This window comes from Scyliorhinus canicula, chromosome 5 (genome assembly GCF_902713615.1).
Source record: "Scyliorhinus canicula chromosome 5, sScyCan1.1, whole genome shotgun sequence".
NCBI classification, from domain to species: domain Eukaryota; kingdom Metazoa; phylum Chordata; class Chondrichthyes; order Carcharhiniformes; family Scyliorhinidae; genus Scyliorhinus; species Scyliorhinus canicula.
In genome coordinates this window covers 186,187,636-186,201,717 of record NC_052150.1, presented here as the reverse complement: position 1 = coordinate 186,201,717, position 14,082 = coordinate 186,187,636, and the positions used below count along the sequence as shown (strand labels likewise).

The window sequence follows — 14,082 nt, the reverse complement described above, 5'->3', positions numbered from 1 at the left end:
CGAGTTCGGTGGTGGTTGCGTCTCTCAAAATCTGGGGACAGTGGAGGCGGCATAGGGGGGAAGTGAAGGCCTCAGTTTGGGCCCCGATACGGGGCAATCACCGTTTTGCGCCGGGGAGAACGGGTGGGGGATTTGGCAGTTGGCACAGTGCAGACATCAGACAGTTTGGGGACCTCTTCTTGGATGGGAAGTTCGCGACTCTGGAGGAACTGGTGGGGAAGTGGAACCTCCCCCCTGGGAACGCTTTTAGGTATATGCAGGTCAGGGACTTTGTTAAGAGGCAGGTGGAGGAGTTTCCGCAGCTGCCGCCAAGGGGGTGCAAGATAGGGTACTTTCGGTGACGTGGGTCGGTGAAGGAAAGATCTCGGCTATTTACCAACTGATGCAGGAGGAGGAGGAGGCCTCAGTAGAAGAGCTCAAAGCGAAATGGGAGGAAGAGCTAGGGGAAAAGATTGAAGATGGAACATGGTCGGATGCCCTGGAGAGGGTGAATTCCTCCTCCTCTTGCGTACGGCTCAGCCTAATGCAGCTGAAGGTGCTGCATGGGGCTCACATGACAGGGGCAAGGATGAGCCGGTTCTTCGGAGGGGAAGACAGGTGCGGGAGGTGTTCGGGAGGCCTGGCGAACTACACCCACATGTTCTGGGTTTGTCCGGCCTTGGAAAGGTTTTGGAAGGGGGTGGCGGGGACTTTGTCTGAAGTGGTCGGGTCTAGGGTCAAGCCGGGCTGGGGGCTCGCGATCTTTGGGGTAGCTTCGGAGCCGGGAGTGCAGGAGGCGAGAGAGGCCGGCATTCTGGCCTTTGCGTCTCTAGTAGCCCGGCGCAGGATTCTGTTACAGTGGAGGGATACACGGCCCCCGTGTTCGGAGGCCTGGATCAACGACATGGCTGGGTTCATCAAGTTGGAGAGGATGAAATTTGCCCTGAGGGGGTCGGTACAGGGGTTCTTTCGGCAGTGGCTGCCCTTTCTTGATTTCCTGGCGAAGAGGTAGAGAGTGGTCAGTCTCAGCAGCAACCTGGGGGGTGGGGGGGAGAGAGGGGGGGGAGAGGGAGGGGGGGGAGGGGGGAGAGAAGGGGGGAGAGGGAGGGGGGAGAGGTGGAGGGGGGAGGGGGGAGAGGGGGGAGGGGGGAAACGGACTGGGGGAGGAAGGGGGGAAGGGGGCGAGAGGGGGGGAGAGGGTGGAGGGGGCGGGGAGGCGGGAGGGTAGGGGGGTGGTGGGGGAGGAGAGGGGGGGAGGGTCTGTTTGCCGGGTCAGAAGATCCCGCCAGAGGGAACAGCCCCAAAATTTCAACCTCTACACCTGCATGTCAACTTGCCAATGAGCAGCAGGTAAATGAAGAAGAGGAATATTTGAATTAGGCCCTGCTGTTTGAGAGTCATGATAATTGCTCATTTTTAAAAATTTGACATATTGAATCAACATGTCAATTTAGTTGGGAGCAGCCTCCGAGGACTGAAATTGTCATTAACCCATAGTTTGCTCAGAAGTGGCAGGTGCCTTTGATGTTAATTTAAAAATCTCCACAGTGAGGTGAGTCACTCCTGCTAATGGGCTTGCAATCTATGCCGTGCCCGCTGATTGTGACGTTAATAGGTCTGGTGTTGGCACAGGCTCACAGAAGGCCCAGGGCACTATTCCACAGATACTATTCAGTGGCATACAGTGCCATTTCACACCACATTAATGCTGGAAGTCTTTTTGGAAACGCTTTCTGCCGTGGTTTCACATCAGCTGGGTGCAATTCTCATGCATCAGACTGAGAAACAGCCTTGGGATTGTTGCCAAAGATTGTCTGGAGCAACAAAAGGCCCATGAGCCATGTCCCAAATTCTGAGATCAGATGCAGAAACAATGATAATTTAAAACAATTTATGAAAAATGTATGAGGTTTGGGCAGCTGACCCATGGTTCTCATTTATACATAGATCCATAGAACCCCTACAGTGCAGAAGGAGGCCATTCGGCCCATTAAGTCTGCACCCACCCTCTGAAAGAATACCTTACCTAGGCCCACTCCCTTGCCCCTCATAACCCCAATCCAACCAACCTGCACATTTGTGGACACTGAGGGACAATTTAACATGGCCAATCTACCTCATCTGCACACTTGTTAACACTGCTGCCTCACAGTGTCAGGGACCTGGGTTCAATTGCAGCCTTGGGTAACTGTCTGTGTGGAGTTTGTACGTTTTCGCCGCGTCTGCGTGGGTTTCCTCCGGGTGCTCCGGGGTCCTCCCACAGTCCAAAGATGTGCCGGTTAGGCGGATTGGCCATGATAAATTGCCCCTTCATGTGCAGATTAGATTATGAGGTTATGGGGAGAGGGCGGGTTGGACGAGGCAGTGTAAATGGGTAGATAGCTCATTCGAAGGCTCGATGCAGACTCGATGGGGCTAATGGCCTCCTTTTGCATCGGAAGGATTCTATGATCCTTGGACATTAAGGGGTAATTAATCATGGCCAATCCACAATCCACCTGTGGGAGGAAACCAGAGCAACCGGAGGAAACCCACGCAGACACGGGGAGAAAGTGAAAACTCCACACAGACAGTTACCCAAGGCTGGAATTGAACCTGGGTCCCTGACACTGTGAGGCCACTTTTAAAAAATATGCAATGTTCCATTCTGCAAAATGTGTGGGATAGGTGCGATACCATAAATGGGATACCTCTGTGGAAGGGAAGGGAATGATTACTAGGATAGTGGAGAGTTATTTTTGTTTCAGGCTCAAGGCTCCAACAAAGTATTTGAATCTCAAACAGAGGTCACATACATTCTCATGAAGGTGGATTTCTTTTACAATTAATACTGTTGAATTTCTGTCATGCACGTACTACACTAATACTCCTATGCATAAGGTAGCAGAACATTTATTTGTACCGTGTTCTTGTCCACACAAATGAAATGGAATCTCCTTCTCTGTCCAATGACAAGGCTGCTTTCATGCAGTGATCCAAAAGTGACGAGTGCTCGCACATCTACCCTTGCTGGTTGGTCAGTTTCTGGAGGATCAACTAACACACCTAATTTTAATTAAACTCCTTGTGCACGTTTCCTGTTCCCGGGGAATCATAGAATCATACAGTACAGAAGAGGCACTTCAGCCCATCAAGCCTGCACCAACAAAAAAAGATTTTACCTCAAATACCCTCTAAACATCCTGCCTTTGGGAGAACCTTGGAGAACAAGCCCAGAATTCAAATTCTTCCTGTTTCCATTTTACACTCATTCACATTTACCGCTCTGCTGCAAAGAGCCATTCAAACCTTGTTACTGGAGTCACAGCCATTGGTTGCAGCGTTAACATATTGCCTTTTCTTTGAGCAGGGATCTCCCATGACGTCACCATCAAGGATTAGGATGATATGAAAATGAAAATCGCTTATTGTCACAAGTAGGCTTCAAATGAAGTTACTGTGAAAAGCCCCTAGTCGCCACATTCCGGCACCTGTTCAGGGAGGCTGGTACGGGAATTGAACCGTGCTGCTGGCCTGCCTTGGTCTGCTTTAAAAGCCAGCTATTTAGCCCTGTGCTAAACCAGTCCCTAAAAAAAAAAAATTGCTTTATTGTCACGAGAAAGGGGCTGTTTAGCACACAGCTAAATCGCTGGCTTTGAAAGCAGACCAAGCAGGCCAGCAGCACGGTTCGATTCCCATAACAGCCTCCCCGAACAGGCGACGGAATGTGGCGACTAGGGGCTTTTCACAGTAACTTCATTTGAAGCCTACTCGTGACAATAAGCGATTTTCATTTTTCTTTCATTTTCGAGTAGGCTTCAATGAAGTTACTGTGAAAAGCCTCTAGTCACCACATTCCGGCGCCTGTTTGGGGAGGCTGGTATGGGAATCGAACCGTGCTGCTGGCCTGCTTGGTCTACTTTAAAAGCCAGCGATTCAGCCCAGTGAGCTAAACCAGCCCCTGCCCCTGGATGGGCAGCACGATAGCACAGTAGTTAGCACTGTTGCTTCGCAGTTCCAGGGTCCCAGGTTCAATTCTCGACTTGGAGTCTGCACGTTCTCCCCACGTCTGCGTGGGTTTCCTCCAGGTGCTCCGGTTATCTTCCACAAGTCCCGAAAGACGTGCTGTTAGGTGAATTGGACAGTCTCAATTTTCCCTCTGTGTACCCGAACAGGCGCCGGAATGTGGTGACTAGAGAATTTTCACAATAACTTCATTGCAGTGTGAATGTAAGGCTACTTGTGACAATAAAAATTATTATTATTATTGTTATTATGGGTGATGCAGAAAGCAACCCAATGATATCCATACTCATCAAGCACTCCAGAAGTAAGAGCCTAGAGGCATCCTCTTTGGGGAAATCATATTAGGAGAGTTAGGAGGGAGCATAAGATGAAGCATCACACCTCAATATCGAGGTGCATACTTAGATAGTATCACAAACAGGAATAGGTTATTCAGCTGCTCAAAGCACTAAAAATTTAAATCAATCCCTTCCTATGTCAGCATTCCGAAGGGGCCGTTCCCTCCACAACACCCTGGTCGATTCCTCAATTACCTCCAACAAATCTCAATCCCACAGCACCTTCCCATGCAAATGCAGGAGGTGAAACACCTGCCCCTTTGCCTCCTCTTTCCTCACATCCAAGGCCCCAAATGCTCCTTCCAGGTGAAGCAGCGGTTTATGTGTGCTTCTTTCAATTTAGTCTACTGTATTCGCTACTCACAATGTGGTTTCCTCGACAACGGGGAGGCCAAATGCAGACTTGATGACCGCTTTGCAGAACACCTCCGTTCTATCTGGAAGCACGGCACTAAGTTTCCGGTTGCCTATCATTTTCATTTCCCACCCACCTTGCACTGATGCAGACATTTCTGCCCTTGGCCTGTTGCACTGTCCCAGTGAAGCTGAATGCAAACATAAAGAGCAGCACTTCACCTCCCAAATAGGCCTCTGGACTCAACATTGAGTTCAATAATTTCATACCTCAAGTCTGTCCCTCCATTTTGATTCTGTTTCGTTTTGCATGTGCCAGTCTTAATCCTGTTTTCCATATTTTGCTTTTGAACACAGCTATTTGTTATTCTACCACACACAGCCATTCTGGACAAATCTTTTGTTTCTTCCCCACAACCTTTACCTTTGCCTTTTGCACATTCAAATCTTTTATCAGTTGATCTCTCCCACCCTTCTCCCTATCACAAAACCTTCTTTTGTTCTTCCCCTCCCCCTTTTCAGTTGAAAAGTTAACTCCGTTTCTCTCTCCACAGATGCTGCCAGACCTGCTGAGTGCCTGCTTTTTAAAACATCAATGTGGTTATACTGGCTGGGTCTGGAAAGTCAAGAAGGAGTCCATGATGGTAATTGCAGGGAGCTGGACAATGGCAGGAGAATGAAGGGTAAATCTGGGTAACTGTGTCAGACTCTATGAAAATCTGGGTAACTGCATCTGGCACACGTGACCGTACTTGCTCCATTGTGAAAATGGGCATGTTCTACTCCTCTGTAATTGTCACGGAGTTGGGCCAGGTTTTAAAAATGTTGTGGCTCACGGTCCCTTAGTAGTGTTGTGAACTATAGTATGCATGAAAGGTAAGTTCAAAAGGTCTTCCTCGTACCCCCATGCCAAGTTAGCCCCTCACCCATTCCCATGTCCCCTCATGCCCCGTATACCAAGCTTTCTCCTTCCACCCAGACCTAAGTCCTTTCATACCCCTTATTCCAATCTCTGCCCTTCCACCCATCCCCTTATTTGAGCATATTTGGCAGAGAACCCAGTCACCTATTAGAGTAACAGAAGGTGAGGCAGCACGGTAGCATAGTGGTTAGCACTGTGGTTTCACAGCGCCACTTTCGCAGGTTCGATTCCCTGCTGGGTCACCGTTTGTGCGGAGTCTGCACGTTCTCCCCGTGTCTGCGTGGGTTCCCTCTGGGTTTCCTCCCACAGTCCAAAGATGTGCACGTTAGGTGGATTGGCCATGCTAAATTGCCCTTAGTGTCCAAAAAGATAGGAGGGGTTATTGGGTGAGGGGGATGGGGTGGAATTGAGGGCTTAAGTGGGTCGATGCAGACTCGATGGGCCAAATGGCCTCCTTCTGCACTGTATGTTCTATGTTCTAGAACAGCTGCTCTCCAGAGGAAACATTGTTTGATTGACAGTTTAGGCTGTCTGATCTCTACAGTCAATTTTACAACACTTGTAGTCAAGAGGTTTCATGTGTTTGTGGTTTGTGGTTTCTGAACCTTCAAAAGGCCTAGATGATTTTATTACCTTCCCAGACACATTTTTCAAGCATAGGGAAAATCTATCAATGGATCATATTTTTCAAAGCTATTTTTAAACGTACCAATTTACACTGTGGTGTTCATTGATTCTAAAAAAGGTACCGTGGGTTTTGTGTTTTTCATTTTTATGGAATGTGGGCTTTGCTGGATAGGCCAGCATTTATTGACCAGACCTGATTGTCCTTGAGAAGGTGGTGGTGAGCTACCTTCGGGAACTGCTGCAGTTGCAGTCCCTGTGGTGTAGCCACATCCATGGGGGCCGGTTTAGCTCACTTGGCTAGACAGCTGGTTCCTGATGTAGAGCAACGCCAGCACCGGGGTTCATATTCTTGTTGTACAGGCTGAGGTTATTCATGAAGGCCTGCCTTCTTAACCATGCCCCTCGGCTGAGGTATGGTCATCCTCAGGTTAAATCACCACTAGTCAGCTCTCCCCCTCAAAGGGGAGAACAGCCTATAATCATTTGAGACTATGGCAACTTTACCTTACATCCACAGTGCTGTTAGGATGGGTGTTCCAGGATTTTGACCCAATGACAGTGAAGGATGGTGAGTGACTTGGAGAGGAGCTTCTAGCTGGTGGTGTTCCCTTGTGTCTGCTGCCCTTCTCCTGATGGTTTCTGTTGTGGGTTTGGAGGGTGCTGTCTTAGTGAGTTCCTGTAGTGCATCTTGTAGATGGTATACACAGCTGCTGCTGTGTGTCAGTGGTGCAGGGAGTGAATGTTTATGAAAGGGGTGCCAGTCAAGGGGGCTGCTTTGTCCTGGATCGTGTTGAGCTTTCTGAGTGTTGTTGGAGCTGCACTCATCCAGGCAAGTGGTGAGTATTCCATTACACTCCTGACTTGTGCCTTGTAGATGGTGGACAGTCTTTGTGGAGTCAGGAGACGAGTTACTTGCCACAGAATCCCTAGTCTCTGACCCACTCTTGTGGCCACAGTATTTGTATGGCCAGTCCAGTTCAGTTTCTGGTCAATTGTAACCCCCAGGATATTGATTGTGGGGTATTCAGCTATGGTAGTGCCATTGAATGTCCGAGGAATAAGGATTGGAGCTCCCTAGAGGCACCCACTGGCACTGGCACCTGGCACTGGTTTTCTGAGTCTTGTGAGATTTTGTGTCCATCTTGCTATTTGCACTTGCGATAAATGCAGGCACAAAATCAAGGCAATTGCTTTCAAATTTAATGAAAAATAATTAACTCATTCACTAGTGTTTTACTTTAGTTTCATTTTTGATTTAGAATTTACATATGATGGGCGTGGAAGAGGGAGAGAGGAGTTTCGAACCCCATAATATATTGTGAACTATGTTGTGAGGAGTTTGGAGTTCACAATATATTATGGGGTTCCTTAACCAAAAGAGGGTTGAAAAACTCTGCTGAATTGTATTTTCAAATTATATTTTGTTAGAAATATTTTTATTCCAAAAATTCAGATTACCACATAGAAAACATTCCAATATAATACAAACAATTTGTAATTTTTTAACAAAGTAATAATAATAACCCTAAACGCTGTATTGTATTTAACAGCAATAAAATGGTAAGCTATATGAACCGTAAAATTCTAAGAGAGACTCTGTCAGGGCTGAGGGAAATGAGATGGGTGAGGGGAGAAGGGGAAAGGGATAATAGTCAAGAGTCCGGAATGTTGACTCCTGTCATACAGACAGGTTAACCGGTTCTACAAGCTGGCTTTTAGGATCTTTTGAAAGGTTTGTAAAGAAGTCAAAACTGCTGGATGATCCAGAAACATATTTTTGGAGCAAATGTTCCATTCTTTTGCAAGCTCAGGCTACTTTCATGTTGATGTTTTAATCAGGTGTCTGTTGATCGGCCCCACAGCTTAACTGCTAAATCGGTTTCCCGAAGCCCAGTGGCTGATGCACAGTTTTGAAGGATCAACATAAAAGCAGCTGAATAAATGTTTGCTATCTTCGTGTATTCCTGTGAATATGACTGGATGAATAATAAGAATTCTGTTGGAAGTTAGCTAAGTGGGGAGGAAGGATTTAATCTATGTGCTGAGTGTAATCACATCAATCGGTAGGATTTGCTGGGGAGTCATCGCATGTGGCATGGAAAATGTGACAGATCGGCGACGGGCCCATTGCCTTGGAGTTGGGAATTTTCAGTCCCACGGAGGGCAAAACCACAAAATCCTACCTATGTACTTTGAAAGGAACAAGCTCATGAATTTGTTACAAATAAAGCAAACACGATTTTTTTCTCTGCTATCCCCTGGTCTCCCAGTGTTCAGGCAGCATCTAAGTAGCTCAGCTTACTTCCCTTTGAACCTGCAGGAGTGAGTGCAGTGTGGAAATTGCCCTGTATATATATATATAATCACTTCTGTGTCATTCATATCAAAATCTAGGTGCTCACCCTCTCCCACCCTACTCCAACAGAATTTGGGGAAATGATGTCTCACCTGACAGGTAGCTTGGCTGCACACGGTAATCCATGGAATGCAGTCAGGTAGAATTTCAATTCTCAATTTCGAATTGTCCTTTCTACATGCTTGAGTTGTATAACCTACATCCAAATCTGTAAAACAAGAATTCACATGTGGTATTTTACATTAGTGAAGTAACTCTGTCTCAGACCTTCTTCCGTCCTCCCTTGAAGAAACAACTTAGGCAAGGTTAGTGGATAGGCTGGTGTGTTCTTTACTCTCCGGCAAGTTGCCAGGCAGCTATTTTTGGCATTTTAATATGGCTAGTGAAGATCAGTTACTGTGCAACCAGGATCTCTGACAAAATGGGGCAGAGGAGGTCAGGGAGGGAAGGCGAAAGGAGGTGTTCAGGTTTTGGAAATTTTCCACCCTTCTTATCAGAGATTCTGCAGGGGCAGTATTGTAGATTATTCTCAAATGAGCTGTCAGTTCTTCACAGTCTTTGGGAATATCGTCACTGGCTCTGATATCTCGGTATGTGGAAAAACATGCACGGACTCATCCTTGTATCTGTCATAGCGGAAAATTATCATGTTTATTAAACGTCAAACATCGCTGCCCTAAGACATCCTTTGATAGTTCACTCACTTCAGGTTCAGTTCAGCATCGTCCAGTGATAAAGCAAAATACTGTGGCTGCTGGAAATCTGAGATAAAAAAAGAGAAAATGCTCAGCAGGTCAGGCAGCCTGCCTGTGATTAGAGAAACATGGTTAATGGGCTGAATTTTACCAGTCTTTTGAGGGTGGGCTGGGAAGTGAGAAAGATGGCAAAATGCCACGGGCAGGTGCTGCCTGCTGCCATGCCATTTTGTCAGCAATGAGAAAGGTGGCTGATGACCCGCCCACCTGTAGCTCAATTGAACTCCTGAAGTATGTGTTCAGTTAAGGGTCTCTTCCCTCCTGTACTTGCTATTTATTTTTTCACAAGTCTCCCTGAGACAGCTCCGTAGTGGCTGTCTCCCTGAGGGAGCACATTAGAACTACCAGCTGCACCCTCAGCGACTGCCCTCGTCCTGCCCTCCCCAGCAGCAGCAAGCCTTTCCAAGCTCATGTTTCACGCTGACTGCTCGTTAATTGGCTAGCCAGCGCGAAATCCCGATCGGAGCCCGAGTGTGCCTGCTCCTGGGCCCGCGAGTGTGCGCGCCCGGTGGACGAGAAATCCAAGCCGAAGATTCTTTCGATAAAAGCAAATTACTGCGGATGCTGGAATCTGAAACGAAAGAGAAAATGCGGGAAAATCTCAGCAGGTCTGGCAGCATCTGTAGGGGGAGAAAAAAGCTAACGTTTCGAATCCAGATGACCCTTTGACCTGATGAGATTTTCCAGCATTTTCTCTTTCGCCCAAGGTTCTTTTGATTGCTTTTAAAATAATTTTAAATTAACACTACGTTAATGTGTTTTGATCTTAAGAATGTGCGACAATAATGTGATAAACATTGTAAGGATATTGCCAAAGTGTTCCAACAGTTCTTAGCATGACTGGGCTCCTGTGCAGTCATTAAACTCCAATGTTTCAATGGAGCATCAGGTGAATGGTGTGTATGAGAGAGCTGTGATTCACTGCTTTTGCCTCCCCTTGCCTGATACTTATTACTTCAGCTTGTTTGCTCTACTGGTATCACCAATTTACTTAGTGCGTGACTCTGAGCTGTATCCATGTGTTGCCCTCAGCCCAGCGTACCTACAGAAATCCTCTGATGCCAAGTCCTGTTCTATTAGCAACACTTTAACTGTTGATGCCTCTGTAGCTGTTCATTTGGTGTGTGAAAAGTACGGAGCAATTCAATTTGTCCGTTCAATTCTAAATTTACCCTTCCCTTGCAAATGTCACTTTGCAGATGATCCCCTCCTGACTCTTGCCTCATGCTAGATGATCGAGGTGATCGGAGCAAATATAACATTCGGTGTAGACTGTGAAATGGAATGCCATTTAGGGGGCTACGTGGAACAGCTGAGCACTGAAATCTGCATTCAAATTCCAGTCAAGGGGCAGCTGCTGTGAAGAACCCGACACAGAGATTGGTAATGGAGTCAGCCCCTGTGTAAGTCAGACATGTGACTGATGTTTGCTTCGAGTCAAAAGGAATTAGCAGAAGAAAGTGTACCACAAGTGTTTGGAAATGAGGCTGGCAGCTCTCAGCTGGGTTACTGGATAAAATGACTTGCCCTGTGGCAAACATTGGGAGAGCACTTTGAGTGTTTTGCTATGTTTACAAAACACAATAGGTGAAGAATGAATAAAACGGATTATTTGATTTCCAAATTGTATCAACAAGAACTGCCCCAATGGTGCTTGTTATTAATGCCATTGCTAGTAAATGGAGCGAGTCGTAGGACTGAGGTGTATATGCAGTTGCGTGAAAGTAGCTTTATCAAGTTTTCTGAGCCTTTGCTGGGAATGAGACAAGTGGGCCATTTTATTTCCTCTTCCTTTTTATTGCCCTCAGCTTGCCTTAAGTGGGTGCGAGTGCCACCAGTCACCTCCTGATGCATTCAAGAAGTGACTATTTGTCTGGGAGCGTGTGTCAGCCGGTTCTTCCACAATGGGGGAATGAAAGCGCTGGCACATTCTTTCCCCTTCATAACTCATGGAGTCAAGGGCAAATATGGAACCGTTATGCACACTGCAGCTGGCACTATCAGACTCAGCACAGGCGAGGACCTGAATGAGTGAACTCCCCTTGTCTGAATGTCTCAGCTATTTACCGAATAAACGTATTTAGCCATCAGCTGCAAAGCCTTCAACATCATGTTCTGATCTCTGCAATAACGTGGGCTTCAAAGATTTATGGAAGTGCCCTGCATAGAGTTACTGAGCCAGGATAAGTGTGTCACACTATTTTGAGAATGTACTGACTGCCATTCAACTCCAGAGAGGTGATTTTCTATCATATTTTATGTCAGGCGCTATTTAACGGCCTCGTCACGCCCGACTTGGTGTTGGGATGAGGCCTCTCATGAGATTTGCGATGCTTGAAACGTCTCGCCAGATTTAACGGCGTCTCACGAGACGTTGCGATCTGGATCTGGCCATTAGGCTCATATCAAAATGCGTTTGTGGAATTCTCCTGGTTGGCATCCAGGACCTAACGGCCATGCCTGGGAGACCTTGTCAGGGCGTGGTTTAGTACTGGTTTCCACAAATGTGGACCAGTCAAAATGGCACCTGGGGAGGGGGGGGGGGGGGGGGAGGCCATTAGAGATCCCCGAGTGGTCAGGAACAGGGCAGGGCGACATCCTGATACTCCCTCCGGCACCCAGGCACCTTGGCACTACCAGGCTGGCAACCTGACAGTGTCACCAGGGCACCCTGAAAGTGCCATCCTGGCAGTACTGGGATGCTCAAGTGCCAGGTTGGTACTTCCCAGGTTGGGGATGTTCCTGAGGGCCTCTCGGAGGTTGGTGGAAGGAGGTGTTGGAAACGGGGAGGCGGGGGCGGGGGCCGGGGGGGGGTGGGGGGGAAGGGGGGGGGGGGGGGGAGGGGGGGGGGGGGTGGAGGGATTGGGGCAGCCAGGAACAATGCTGCACCGATCTGTGAGGAGCCTTTCCTGCACTGGAAATGGTCTCAGTGTGGCCTCAGCAAAGAGAAACTCCCGAGGCCAACAGAAATTGCAAAAAGGCGTTAAATTCCGCGCTGTTTCTCGGCAGCTGTAACCAGACATAAATATTTTCCGGTTAAATCGCACCCATCATCTTGCTGGGCTGCTTTCAAATCCGGCTATCAGATGTGAAGGCGTTGCTTTGTAACTCAATGACCTCAATTTTGACTCCCGCCGAACGCAGCTTAAAGTTGTACACGCATGTATGATAGGTTTCCATACTACAGTTTAAACAACATTTTTAGACAGCTTTTCAATTTTATACATAACAAAAACAGGTATTAACAAACTCCCCCACAAAGCCAAACAGAAATCCCGCCAATCCACGCCCCCCACCACCCCCCCCCCCCCCCCCCCCCCCCCCCCCCCCCCCCAGCAACTGACGGTGACCAGCTCTTTAAAGTACAAAATAATCGGCTGCCATCTTCGATAATACATTTCAATTGAGCCCATCACGGTGTACTTAATGTTCTCGAGATACAAAAACTCCTTAAGATCCCCCAGCCATACTGAGGCATTGGGTGGAGAAGCCGACCTCCAACCCGTCAGCACCTGCCTTCGAGCAATCAGTGAGGCAAAGGCCAGAATATCAGCCCCGCCCCAGTCTGCATCTCCGGCACCTCTGATACCCCAAATATGGCCCCGAAGGGACACGCCTTCAGTTCAATTTGTAGGATCACCGACATGAGGGTTTTGGCAAAGGTTGGTATCATGATCGGTACAGGCTTGGAGGGCCGAAGGGCCTGTTCCTGTGCTGTATTATTCTTTGAACACTCACACCTCACACTCATCCTCCACTCCCGCAAGTAGCTTGCTCACCCGGGACTTGGTCAAATGGGCCCTACCTTCAACTGTATCAGCCCTAACCTCGCACACAGTGACTTTGCGTTCACCCTATACAGAATCTCACACCACACCCCCTCCTCCAACTCAGACCCCAACTCTTCCTCCCACTTGGCCTTCAGCCTTTCCAAGGAAACTGCGTCCTCTGCTATAAGCCTCCCATAAACCCCCGAGGTACTCCCCCTTCCCCTTCCATTCCCGCCAATGACAAAACCCTCTCCATCAACAAAGAATGTCAGAAAGATCTTCTTCGTGAAGTCATGCACCTGCAAATATCTAAATACATGTGCCTGAGAGAGTCCAAATTTCATCACCAACTCCTCAAAGCTCGCAAATCGGCCCTCCAAAAACAGATCCTGCATCACATCTATCCCCTTCTACTCCAATCCCCTAATGCTAGCGTCAAACCTCACTGGCTCAAACATGTGGTACGCACAAACCGACACCAACTTCAATACCGCCCTCAATTTAAAGTGCTGCCAAAATTGTCCCCATATCTCCAGTGTGGAGGCCGCCAGCAGATTCTCTGAGTACTTCCCTGGAGAAAAAGGTCAGGAATCATGACCAATGTCCTTAACACCGCCTCCCAACACAAGCTCGTCTCCATCCGGATCCATAAAGCCTTCGGATCCCCACAGCAACCCAACAACTTCTCAGTGTTCGCTGCTCAATAATAATATATCAGACTTAGCAGTGCCAAATCCCCTGACTACCTGTCCCTCTGAAGCACTATCTTCCTATCTCTGGCTACTTTTCTCACCCAGATGAAAATCAGAATCAATCCTTCCATGCCCCCAAAAAAGGATTTTGGAAAACAAAACGGCAAATATTGGAATAGAAACAGAAAACGCGACAGGACATTCATTTGCACCGACTGAATTCTGCCCATTAAGGACAGAGGGAGGCTGTCCCATCTCGGGAGATCTGCCTTCACCGTATGCAC

The 14,082-nt window shown here is 47.8% G+C and overlaps 1 protein-coding gene across 8 annotated transcripts in view; it reads right to left on the bottom strand.

Annotated features, from left to right (window-relative positions):
• The window catches only part of jcada (junctional cadherin 5 associated a), a 415,634-nt gene that overhangs the window by 211,127 nt on the left and 190,425 nt on the right, over positions 1-14,082 (bottom strand). For all 8 annotated transcript variants that reach the window (XM_038798243.1, XM_038798244.1, XM_038798240.1 and 5 more), the window contains one exon: positions 8,674-8,789. The gene's annotated coding sequence lies outside the window, so the exon portion shown is untranslated. The remainder of the gene's footprint in view (positions 1-8,673; positions 8,790-14,082) is intronic.